Raw genomic sequence first — 14,280 nt, 5'->3', positions numbered from 1 at the left:
TATAAATATTTTTTGTGTGTCGGCGAAAAACTTCGTTGTTTATGAACCGATTTTGATGATTCTGTTTTTGTTGGAAAGGAGATATGCCAAGGGATAAAACGGGGATAAACCTTTGAAAATCGTAGTGGCGACTAGTGCATTTGTTAATTTTTTTCGTCTACTTATGTTTACATTTATATTTAAGCATGAAAAAACAAAGAAATTATTGTAATCTTGTGTGTCCTTGTGCAAAATAATGAGCAATCACAGCTTACGTCACAGAGCCTGTGAGACATTGGAATTATCGTTAGAATTGTTATTATAATGGATATGATAGTGCGGGCTAAGAGCTCCTTTGTGTTAGAAGTATACTTATTGTGGTACAGTACAATTTCCATTTTCATGCTTCTCGATTCCCGTATATTCCTCTACGCAGCAGTGTCTCTGTGACCGATTCATTTATTTATAGTTTATGGTATAGACAAATTCTAGTTGATGACTTCCAATATTCTTCAAATATTTTCAGTCTAGCTTCACTTTCGTCAATTTCTAATAATATCATTACATAGTATAAAACAAAGTCACTTACCGCTCGTCTGTATGCTTAGATCTTTAATAATATATAACGGATTTTGATGCGGTTTTCTTTAGTAAACAGAGTAATTGCAGTGGAAGTTTTATATGCATAATACATGTATAGTATAGTAGACGATGATTGTTGACAACACTTGATAATTTTTGCAACCTTGCGAAGCCGGTTCGGGTCGCTAGTATAATTATAAAGTATAGTATAATCTCAATTTCGTTAACATTTTGTCAACAGGTATGGTAACATTGTCCAATTTTCATCCTAGAATACCTAAGTTTTAGATTATTCTAAATTTTTTACTAAAATATTAAAAGTAAGACGTTGTTTACGCTTATTAATAATAGTTTGAAAACATCCACCAGCAGTGTAAGTTACAAATTAATTTATAATCTAAACAAGGAAGGCCGTACATCAAGCAGGGGTTCGGAGTTACGAGGGAAATTGGCAAAACTTCGCTATGTTTAAAATGCATACGGTAAAGTTGCTTCATTAAAATGAGAATGAATATTTTCGTGTTCAGTTAGCGTTCAGGCGAGATGAGATACGATTCGTTCCTTTGCTTAATTTACAAACTCTTGACGACAGTAAATTACTCACCGCTGACATATTTAGTTTATATTTCACAATCTACACAAATAAATAAATTTGGAGTATCTGTTTGTAATATTAAAATAACCGCCTTTTACTAAATACATATGGATGTGTACACGTTAATGGTAAATATACTAAAATAACACTTTATAAAATTTTTGTCTGTCTGTCTGTTTGTTCCGGCTCTGAAACGGCTAGACCGATTTTGACGGGACTTTCGCTGGCAGATAGCTGATGTAGTAAGGAGTGACTTAGGCTACTTTTATTTTAGAAATATATTAATTTTATAACTCTCGGAACTGAAAAATAGATTTGGTAATTGGAACGAAGTTCCTTTTCGCGCGCTACACGCACTGAGCGGGATGGGAGCGAGATCGAAAAGAACGTAACAAGACTTTTTCTCGACATTTCTTGTAGTACGTTTTTTTTAATTTTATTTATTTATTCCGTGTACCGCTTTGTGCTTTTTATATATACCCTTTACTCCTTATATTAAATTATTATATAAAAGTAAATATAATTTATAAGAAAATTTTCAATTGAACTCTGTAACTTGATATTTTACAAAATAAAGTATGACCGTACAGCAAACGTCTACCAAAAAGCGAAAGGAACTTCGTTCTAACCGGGGCTCCATAGATCCCTGACGCCGTTTTATATTTGTTTATTATTATTATTATTTAGTCATTTGGTTATTTATAAATTTATTTGTTAGACTGTTGGTGATATAATTGAAACAATTACTATGGAACAACGTAAGTTTTGTGTGTCGGTTGTGAGAGCTTGTTTCAGAAATTATTGTTGCGAGTTAACAGTTTCTGTTGGGTTCATGTGGGTGACGGCCACGGGTCAAAGGTATATTGGGTACTCAATTAGCTTGGTAAATAAAATTCAAAATATATTTTATTACCTTTTACAGCGACTTTAGAGCGTGTAATCAATGAGAATGTTTAAATATTTTTATATCATTAATTTTTCCATATGAGAGTATCTATACATATAATAAAATGGTAGGAAAGTCAAAACTGTACATTGAATATTTTTTTTAATGAATACTTGGGGTGTGATCTACAATCGATACCGAAGCCAAAAATATAGTTTTTAGAATTTTTATCTGTTTGTCTGTATGTATGTTCGGGATAAACTCAAAAAGTACCGCATGGATTTACTTCAAATTTGGCACGAATATTATTAAGAAGTTGGGTTAACATATAGGCTACATATTATTACTACGGGGAACGAGCAGTAAACCTTTATTTCTTCCACGCATTTTGTAACAACGTGTAATCTAACGACGCATATTTGAATGTTGTTATTATGTTAATAACCATGCTATAAGCTAGCTTCACACTATAAATAAAGACATTCTGTAGTATATTTAGTATCGGCATTGCACCCGTGCGAAGCCGGGGCGGGTCGCTATTATCTTATAAGTTAGACTCGAATATAAGTGAAAACCCATTTTTCTTTATGTATTTGTATGATGACATAAACAAAAATTCTATATAAACATACATCATTAAATGACATCACATTTATTAATACCACAACGTTCGTTTCCTTTCGAATTCTTTTGTTCAAACGGTACGAGTATTATGTGTATAGAATTTTCTCGAATTTTACTTTGACTTTATTTGATCCCGCAACGTGGAATCAATATAAGAACCTTTTGAGTATAATTCCTTTTGAAAAGAACCTTATTTACGAAATGAACCAATTAGTCATTTCTTTTTTCTTTTTCGTTTTAAGCTTTGCAATATACGTTATCTGATGCTAGAAGAATTCTAATAAGTATATTGAGTTAAAAAGTAATTCTTAGCTGTCTTGCCAGCTATGCTGTATTGCATTTATCTTTCGAGCCAGTAATTGTTTCATTTAAAATCTAAAGTTAGATTTTAAAATTAAATAATTATTTAAATTGCAGATATTCTGCTGCGAAATGATAATTTACAAGTATTTTAATCATTTTTGATTTTTAGAGGACTTAATAAATTTTTAGCTTTATCAGTGTAGCTGCTTGGTTCATATATTTTTTTTACTCTATATTATTGCTGATGTAGGTAAGAAAGAGAGACATTTTCGTAACTTTAAAATATTTTTGTGAAAATTTTAATCATTTTAGATCTAATACAAACATACCTCAAGGTAGTAAGGGATAGTTTTAATCGTCACTGCTATCTTCGTAATATGACGGCGGATAATGTACTCTTTGAACAAACACTCGTACAGGTAATATAATGATTTGTCCTAACATTTGTCTTGCTACAAACACAGTCTCCATCGCCGAACGTTTGTCGACATTGTCGTATATTTGCTGTCTGATCGTATCAATTATATATCTATTGCATGTTTGTCTCGGCTTACGGGCATTTAATCTGAGGCTAGAATGGTTTTTGGCATAAATTCACTCGATTTTCATATTTGTCTATGTTTATGTTTGCTGTTCTGCTGATACGAGTTACAGCACGATGTTTAGCCTATGTTGAACATAAGTTAAATAGTAGGCTTTAAAAAAATTACCGACAGATTCGAAAATAAGCGCAGTTAATAACTTTTCTTTTTTAAAATTCTTCATCATTCCAGCCTATTGCAGTTCACAGCTGGACATAGGCCTCCACAAATTCGCACCAAAATTGCGTCAAATCATGTGAGTTGTCCATAGTCACCACGCTGGGCAGGCGGGTTGGTGACCGCAGGGCTGGGTTTGTCGCCGAAGAAATTCTAATTTTTATCCATACTTTCAGAGACGAAACAATCTCATTGCTACAGACAAATCCACAAAATTTAGAAAAAAAATTATAGGGTTTAATTTTAAATACATCATTAGTTATATACAATTTAATGATAATAAATTGAGTTAAGCAAGCAATTGGAAAATTTCCAACTACCCTCATCAGAGGTTTTGAGTCGAACAAATATACCACACACGAAGCTAGCGCTTTTGCAATCAGATTATTTACGTATTCTGGGCTTTATTTGATACAATTTAAAATCTTGTAACAGCATTAGCTAATACGTCTCGCTCAGTTGTTTCAGCTAGTTTAGTTCGTTAGCGTTTGGCAACGTGAAATATTCGATTCAACTGAGTTATTGTCTGAATAGCTAGAGTTCTGATTCATATAATTGTGAACACAATATGTAACTTTTAATGTGGCTGACATATTGGTACATAACAATGTTATTTATCGTCGAATATGTATTTATGAATTTATATTACTGACATTTATTGAATTATCGTATGCTACAGCTGGATGAAGGCATAATTTCACAAGGCAATAGAAGAAGGTTTGATGCTTAATACACTGTGGTAATCATTGACGGTAGGTAGATAATTTCCCTACTATGACATGTATGATATCCACCGGACCGATGGCTTTACGTGTCCTTCGAGGCAAGGAGCGAAATTTCACAAAGTCATACGCCTAGACAAGAAGTTAAAATTTGTAGAAATACAAAAATATATTTATGATATACATATTTAATGATCTAATAAGGGTCGTATAAATGAATGCTAATGCTCGCACTTGTTAGTACGATAGTCATACTTGAAGAACAGCGCGGCGGACGCTACGGAACCTTTTACTTAATAAAACGTCTTTAAAATTAATTTCTTAAACAAAGAAAATTAAATATTTTGATAAATCAAATAACGAAGCAACATACAGTCTTCTGTCGAATCAATATTAAAGGCAGCCAATAACTGTTAGAAAAATTGTTCAAGATTATGTCAAGACAGAAAAAATGATATCAAAATTGAATAATATCGAAATATTTCCATTACGATTGAGATAATAATATATCCATAAAAGCGTAAACTCAATTTACTTCGGTAATTGATGGAATTTCGTTTCCAGGCGAGCGGTCGCGTGGTCACAGGGGTGAAGGGCGAAGGCCAAGTGATAAAAAAAGCCTAAAGTTGCCTCGTCGTAGGACAAATTTGGTGGGCAGACACTTATTTAGATTGTTACGCAAATGTTGGATACGTGTTCACTTAACTTGATTCGTTTTCACCTTGTGTACCAAGTTGAAAGAAATTTGTTGATTGTCAAAGGAATGTATGATTATATTTCGGATTTTGTATTAGCGTCTTGAAATATTTGAATATTATGCGGGTTACCGTAATAAGAATCAAGTAAATTTAGAGGGTTCCCATTTTGGTATAGCTGGAAATAACATTAACGTCGATGGTTGTTGGTTTCAATCAATTTAGAGCAGATATTTGTACGAATATTTATTTTGACATACGAACTCCTCTTTGGCTTTCTAACCCGCAGTGGAGCAGCGTAGTGGGTTAAGCTGCAATCCTTATTCTACATGGAGAAAGTGACCTATGCCCAACAGTGGAATATTACAGGTCGAATGCATAAAGTTGTAGCCTGTGGATCTCAATCATTATTAAAAAAAATAAGAATTCATTGATTGGGTAGTAGCGGATAGTGCTCTAACACTTCTTAGCAAAGATTAGAAAACTTTCGGAAGGGCTTGTATCTATTTTTTCCTTGTACTACAAGAAAAACAAAATTGCCTTTAATAGCATAAGGATGATCAGCACACTGTCAAACATAATGAAGTATAACGGTGAAATTACTGAAACAGTTCAGTCAATGAGTATTAGAGTAGGCAGTGTTGTGCGAGTGTTATGTTAATCTGTATGTCGCTACATATATTACACAATCGTACTTGTCATCAAATGCTTCCACATCTTAATCGGATTAGAAGCTGAAGCGAGATGATGCGACACTTGATGTATGTTAAATGCGTTACGAAATATGAGTGTATTGTAACATGTATAAACAAGTCAATTGACAACATGTTGGCTTAGCGGTTATACCAGTAGTATTACACTACTGGGGCGGCAAATAAGCGTATGGCCTACTCGACGGTAAGCGGTTACCGAAGACTATATACGCCTGGAATACCAGTAGCATCGCAAGCGCGTTGCCAACTCTATCCCTCTTCCTCTCCAGGAGCTCTGGCCATTTTTCTTACCACAGGAACACAACAATACTTGAGAGGAGTGTCATTTGGCTGTGATCTTCTGTAAGGTAGAGGTACCTTCCCAGACGGACTCTACAATATTTGCAGAATATTTCCTGCTTACCACCACGGAACTAGCGAAGCCGACCGATGGCGGGATAGCCATCCTACAGCTGGCTTTTTAAATACACAGACCGAGGACGGGCAGCAGCGTCTTCGGTGCGACAAAGCCAGCCCTGCGGTCAACAACCCGCCTGCCCAGCGCGGTGACTATGGCAAAACACGTGAGTTCACGCCATATTTGGCGCCAACTTGTGGAGACCTATGTCCAGCAGTGGACTGTATTAGGCTGAAATTATTTCCTGCTTTGTATGTAGATACATATATTTGCCGTGGTCTGGAGGTTTGTGCTTGTGTATTATGTGTGTTCCGACTAATCTCTGAATCGGTAGTACCGACTTTAACGGGACTTTCACTGGCTGATGTAATAAGGAGTAACTTAGACTATTTTTATTTTTCATTTTTATTTTATATTATAACTCTGAGAACTGAACAGTAACTTTTTTGTGCAATTCCACGCAGACGACGTCGCTGGCATAGCTAGTCTAAATATATATATTAAATATGAATAATATTTTATTATGAATATAAATAGTTTTCTTAAGGTAGGAATATCTTGACCAAAATTTGAAGCAACCCAAGGTACTAAATACCAAAGTACACTAATTATAAATATTGGAAGATCTGCGTAAAGAGTATCCTCTTTTATCTCTAAATATTTAAATTTAGTATTTTGAATTGTCATTGTCAGATGACATGAAAAAATAATAAAAGTATAAAAATTTTGGTGTTTGATGAAAACGGAAAATAATAACAAAATATAATTAATACAGTAAGAATCATAAATAATAAACATAAATTGTCATTTCCCTTATTTTCAGAGCAACGCAATTTGTTTATTTATAAAGAATAACCTTATTATTAAAGAAATAAAAAAAAAAAAAAAAAAAGTAAATCTATTCGTAAAAGATATGTATATATGTAAGTAGACATAATATATAGTGTACATATTAATCTCACGGTCGGTGATTTAGGAAAATATCGTAAGAAAAAAATTACCTGATATGTAGGATCGGCGACCCGGACAGAATCAGCGTAGCGAGATGATTACAACTCTGTTGCCAAAAAGACGGCTTTCCTACCCAAATCTTCAATAAATAGCGTGTTTGCTCACACAATAAATGATAATTTAGAGAAATAAAACCGATTTTTATTTTATTCAACTATATCGGCAAATAAGCGTACAGCTCACCTGATGGTAAGCGATTACCGTGGTAGTACTGTAGTAGTATAAACACCTGCACATGAGTTCACGCCATTTTTGGCGTGAACTTGTGAAGGCCTATGTCCAGCAGTGGACTGTGATAGGCTGAAATGATGATGATGTTGACAAAATTGTATGCCTTATTGCACCATTTAATGAATTTTTAAAAAAAGTTCTTAATAATTTCTAATGAAACAACCAAAACAAAGTGTTTAATACACATTTCGTATATTTCGGTTTTTCACTTTCGATACGATACATTTTTCTCTCATTCCTTTTGATCAAAATAATTTTATTCAAATAAGCTTCGAAATCACTTTCGAATCATTATATTACAAATTAAAATTTAAGTTCTTGTTAAAAGTGAAGCTACAACCGATTCGGAATGTAAAAACGGGCTAGAAACCCTGCAGTTTGATTTGGTTTAGCAGTTGATGGTAAATTAGTAATATCTTGCATGAAATACAGTCACCAAGTCTAAATAAGTCCACACATCTTTGTTATCTATGTATTTCTGCACCGAATAATAAGCTTTACGTATTAATATAGTTTTAATACAAACTTTAAATTTACATTATTATTCAATAGCATATCATTCCAGAATAAATTTTATACCTTTTTTTATTACTTTTAAGTTGCGTCTTTATCTGTTAAATTGTTCTTACCAAGTCGGGTGTTTGGAAGAGATCGCTTTACTAGCGATAAGGCCGTCAACTGTACACTAATTGTGTATTTACTGTTTGTGTAACTTCTTTGTTTATTATTCGCGATGATAAAATTTGGTTCATTAACATTTCACTTTGTGTTATGTTCAATAATATTTAAAGCGATTATATTTCTAAAAAAATAGTCAAGTAAATATGCATTATCAAAGATTACTCCAAAAGCTGTAATCAGATCTCGATGAAATTTACAAGTGACCGCATGATAAACATCGGCTTTCGATTAAATTAAAAATCATCAAAATCGGTACAAACATTAAAAAGTTATGCGGATTTTCGAGAGTTTCCTTCGACTTCTCTGGGATCCCATCATCAGATCCTGGTTTCCTTATCGTGGTACTGAACTAGGGATATCTCCTTCCCAACGAAAATAATAATTATCAAAATCGGTTCAAAACGACGGATTTATCCCCGAACATACATATATATACGGTCGAATTGAGTAACCTCCTCCTTTTTTGAAGTCAGTTAAACAATACTACTCCATTCGGTGCATATATTGCAAAACAGCCTTCCTAAATTTAATGTAACAGGCTTCAATTTTTCAGGCTTAGCGGTAATGAGTTAGTCGAGACCATTTTATTTAATAATTTTAACACCCAAGTCAGCAATTATTCAAATGTTCCACATTACCCAACAATGGGTGCGGTGACATTTATTAACAAAAAAGTCACAAAACTCGAAAGACGCTAAGAAGTCTATTTATAAGGATAAGTTCTTACGAAGTTTCAAATTAAATTCGTGAGAGAAAAATGAATCGAGCGAGCGTCCAACGAGCCGGATTAATTGCCAGTGAATTTATTTAAAAAGATGGCGACTCTTTCGAATTATTGTGGCGGTAATTTCAGATTCGTCGCGTTCGAAATTTTTCTTAAAAGACCTTTTTGTCATTACAACGAGTCTTAACGCGTAATTTGCTAAATTCTCTGACAGCGAAGATTTATTTAAAAAAAAATATATAATTGGAATGAAATATTTTAATGAGCTATTTTCTTTGATACTTTTATTTTTATTTCATTCAATAAATTTCGAGTTTAACGAAGTATTGAAATGAAAATCATTAATGATTTTAATTAACGAATTAAAATTAAAATATCAATAATTTTGATGATAATTAATTTAGCTATGCGTTGATATTTAACATCGATATCTAAAATTAAGCGAGAGACTTTTGAAGACGTCTATAACATCACAGTTGTCAAAAACTCAATCATGCGCGGTAAAGACTTTCTAGATCGTTCCTTTATTTAAATGTCAATTTAAAAAACGAGAGATCGCGAGAGCTCATGTCAAATCCACCGTATACAACGGGTATCGTGCGGATGTGCTTGTTAATAAATATATATATTATTTTATAAATTAAATACTAATAGTTATTATATCTACTGTATGGCTACGGTAGTAAAGAATATAGCCACTCCCTCTCTTCCCGTGGGTGTCGTAAGAGGCGACTAAGGGATAACACAGTTTTACCACCACCTTGGAACTTACAAAACCGTGTGACGGATGAAAGAAGAGTGCACGCAGCCGAGATGAGAATGCTAAGATGGATGTGTGGAGTAACGAGGAAAGATCGGATTAGAAATGAGTATATAAGGGGAAGTTTGAAAGTAGCACCCGTGACAGAGAAAATGAGGAGCAATAGGTTAGCGTGGTATGGGCATGTAATGAGGAGGGATGACCGCTATGTTGGTAAAAGAATTTTAGGGATGAATGTCGAAGGACGAAGAGCGATCGGCAGACCGAAAAAGCGATGGATAGATTGTGTGAGTATAGTATGAGAAAGAAAGGAGTAAGCGCTGAAGTGACGAATAATAGAGAGGAATGTGGGGTGAAATGGAAGAGGAAAACATGTCGTGCCGACCCTACATAATTGGGATAAGGGCAGGAAGATGATGATGATGATGATAAGTTAATATATGTGTAATATAAATATGATATAAACAAATAAATAAATTGTGAGTTTACCACAATGAATAATAATTTTAAGATTAAAAAAATATTAAATATTATTAAGATAGATTGGTACACGTAAAGTACCTAGATTTCAAATCCTTCATCTACACGGATAAAGAGGCCTATGAATGATTATCTAATTTCTTTTGGTTGGTTATTATGCAAGGAAAACAACAATTCATCGAGCCTGTTACCAAGAAACAACAATTTATCGAACCTGTTACCAAGAAACAACAATATTAAGTATTAAGTACGAAGAGAGTCAGTGTAGTTTATTTCCCGAAAAACATTAAGCTTACTTCGGTGAGTTAAAACTGAAAAATGACGTAATTTCCGAGACATTGCTGCACGGATATGAGTAGTTGGTACTTCCATTGCTGTTGGACGCACGCCAGAGGTAACATGCAGTGACAAATATCACGGACGAACATACGTAGGACAGTTTTGCTTTATGATAGTGTTTAAGTTATTTAGAGAGTTTCTTTTGTAATAGGGTGGCAAGCAAGCAACACAAGCAGAGACAAGAGCTTTGGCTAGTATTATTTGGAATTATTATTATAAGTTTTTTAAAGATAATTTAAATAAGTTATACTATCGTTTAATTGGTTTTAAAATACTTTAATTATTAAAACATTATATATTTTTTAAATATAAGCTATGTATATTGTACCATTACAGTATATTGAACCACTGAGAATTTTTTTTCGTCTAATATTTTAACGCTGTGAAAATTTTAACAGATATTTTTTCGTCAAATTCAAATAAAAATCGGAATTAAAAAAAATGTAATGGGGATGTCATCATCATGTTATAGGGATATCATATAATAATAGGAGTGGAGAGAGTTACTACTCTCAGTGTGGGCACCATAAAAGTCGGTGGCGTTATATTACTGACAGCGGATACAAAGAGGGAATGCAATTGCTCTGAACATACCTTGTTCATAAATTAGTTTAGAATTATTGATTACAGTTAATTGCTAATTACATTCTGTCTTACGATGTATCAAATGCTAACAATGGCGCCTGGGGTTGAACTTGTACCTAATTTTCTCAAGCTTAGAGGTTAATTACGTTTCTTAATTAGCTGTTTTGATAGTACATACCCGCCTTGTGAGGATATAGGAGTGAGGGGGTTTAGTTAGTCTATTGTTAGAAGGTAATCACAGGGTTTGTTATTGTAATATATATATATTTTTAAATATTTATTTAGCCTATTACATCCCACTTCTGGGCTTAGGCCTTTTTCTCCATGTAGGAGAAGGGAGCTTAATCCATCACTGCTCCAGTGCGGGTTGGTGGATATATTCCTTACTAAGAGTAACGACCGCTATCAGGTGGACATGACAACAACCGCGATCTATGCTTAACGTGCTCTCCGAGGCACTGTGGGGAGACCCACAAGAACTGCAAAAACACCCAGATCACGGCAAACATCTGTATGGCCAATACAAATGTTTGTCATGTGCGCGGATCCAACCACAAACCAGTACTGTGACCGTTGCTTAACTGCTAGTTAATACAAATTATACAGCATTACAGCCTCCGCAGACGCTTTTGTTTTTGTCTATTATGTGGTTGTGTATTATACAGGCATATTTTTGAATGACACTTGGCATGACTTGCTGGCAAATTATTCAGGTCTACAGAACGAGTTAGGAATGTGGAGACTCTTAAAATCGAAAATTTCGATTCTCCTGTAGGCTTAAGCACTCTTGACTTCAATCCCAATCTCACAAAAACACGAATTAAATACAGTTCCAGTTCCAATCTGTAATATTTTGGTACTCTTGACCAAATCGAGCTTCCAATTGAATTGAAATTGGAATCGAATTGACGATCGGTTCCCGGTGTAGCCATTATAATAAAAAATAATAAGAAAATAATTTAACTCATGAAATTTTATGTTTTTTAAATTATAATGTGTCTCCAAAAATTAATTATTATCTATTATATTGTAATTCCTTAAATTAAACCTTAAACTGATTTTTTTAAGCATAAAAACGCAAGATATACTATACATTCTGGCATAATGTGTGTTGTTGTTAAAAAAAACACGACTGGCCCAATTTTGAGTCTTCTAAATTTCAAATTATCTTAATTACGTATTTTCTTTGTTATATTTATAATTAAGTTATCTTCTTTCTTTATTTACTTCTGTAATAATTTCTGCAATTTGACCAGTGTTAAGCTTAAATTAGTGAATACAAAAGTTTATTAATATAGTTAAAACAAAAGACATTAGAGACCTAAATACTGTGATTTTTATTTAAATATTAGAAACATAAATACTGTGATTGTGATATTGTTGATAATATAAAAATATACATAGTTAATATGTTACAAATAAGCACCAGCCGCGCCATTATCTTAATAAAAAATACTTTAAGATACACAATCCAACACTAAAAAGTTAACTTTAATGAAACGAGTAAATTCGATCCCAATCACGTTTTCCAAGTCGATAGTCAACGTCAAAATATTGTCAAGAGTGCAAAAAATGTGTAAGATCGAGAAATCCCAATTTCTATTAGTTACATAAAATTCCACTGTAATTGAGTCAAATCGTGCGCTAGTGTAGTGTTCAAGAGTACCGATTGACAAGTTCTCGATCCCAATCCTAAATTTCAAATAGGATCGAGTTTCAAGAGTAAGCCTGCTGATTATGGAATTGAAAAATCAAAATGGTTAACTTCGAACGAAGTCGCGGTTTTAGCTGTTTATGAACAAACTCTCAAATAGCGTAGACTCCATCATTAAACCACAAAATGCAAAAGTCAGAACGTGGTTCTAAGCCGCTACGATTGTAATTAGTAAAACATTAGCTTAAACATCAGAACAGACGAAACCGCGGTCGTTATCTAGTTTAGTAATAGTGAAAGTAAACAATAAATAAAGAATTTGTTGCAAATAAGATAAAGTAATATTTGAACCCGTAAGTGAACGGGAGATAGGCCGGTTATCGACGGATTACTCGCGGTCAAGTGCCGCGTGATAACAGGCCGAATTACTGCAACATTGTTATGTATCAAATTGTTATTTTTTTAACCGACTCCAAAAAAAGTAGGCGGTTTTTGTTCGTATTTATTTTTATATGTTACCTCAGATCTTTTTACTGGATAGTACGTAGGTAAAAGAAAAATTATATACATATATATATATATATATATATATATATATATATACCGTGTCGGTGCTATAGTCAATTAAGCTATGAAACGATGTACTCGCTAGATTGATTTTTTTTTTGATATTCGTTTTAAGCGACTGTGGCGCGGTCTATAGTGAGTTCTTTACTCAGAAAAACCCGTAACTATTCAAAGTTTCATATTACAATGAAAATCTTTGACACGGTCAGTCGGAGATGCAGGTTCGATCCCCGCTGGAACGGTCAATTTTTGATATGATATTAAAAAATGTTTAGAATTTCCTAATGTGTGGGTAACACAAAAATAAAATCGTACAAATTAGAAACAACAAATTTAAACATCATTTTATAAAGAATTTAGGACAAAAATTTACGCTAAACATAAACAAGCGAAACCGCAAGAAAAAGTTAAAGCAAAACTTGGCAAACAAGCCCAACCACTTAATTTAACTCTCACGTTTTACGATTTGTAACTTTATCACGTTTCAATAAGATTTATATTTGGTTGAACACTTAGTGATTAATCTGTACGACCTAGGCGTAGCAACTCGATTATTAATCATGTAACTATTTACGTATTAGTCATAAAAACACGCTCCTTACGTACATTATATGTTATTTTGGTCAATTATTATTCGGGAACTTTCGACTACACACGCTGGCAAACAATGTTATAAGATGCTTTTATGGGACTTGGCATCTGTGCCATAGGTTGTTGATAACGCCGTTTGTCGGATAGTGTAGTATCCAACAGATAAAAAATTTTGATGTATTTATTTACCACCGAAATCCACTATATTTCTATTCGCAAATATGAATCTGACAGTTATAGTTTAATAGGAGAAACAGGTCTTAATTCTACCTCCTGTTTAAAATCTATTCGTAATTTACGTGCAAGATTAATTTTATCCACATTTGGTGGAACCGGCCCGTACCGCGATAGTCGTTTTGAAGCTTCTGATGTTTCGGTGATGTTGCAGTCATGGTCAAGGCAC

General features: G+C 33.5%; 1 protein-coding gene across 1 annotated transcript in view; it reads right to left on the bottom strand.

The window, feature by feature from the left end:
* The window catches only part of LOC123658298 (syntaxin-binding protein 5), a 99,058-nt gene that overhangs the window by 83,773 nt on the left and 1,005 nt on the right, over nucleotides 1-14,280 (bottom strand). The gene's annotated exons all lie outside the window — the stretch shown is intronic.

This window comes from Melitaea cinxia, chromosome 12, assembly GCF_905220565.1.
Source record: "Melitaea cinxia chromosome 12, ilMelCinx1.1, whole genome shotgun sequence".
NCBI classification, from domain to species: Eukaryota; Metazoa; Arthropoda; class Insecta; order Lepidoptera; family Nymphalidae; genus Melitaea; species Melitaea cinxia.
Note: the sequence above shows the minus strand (reverse complement) of the source record. Positions and strands in the feature narration are given on the sequence as shown.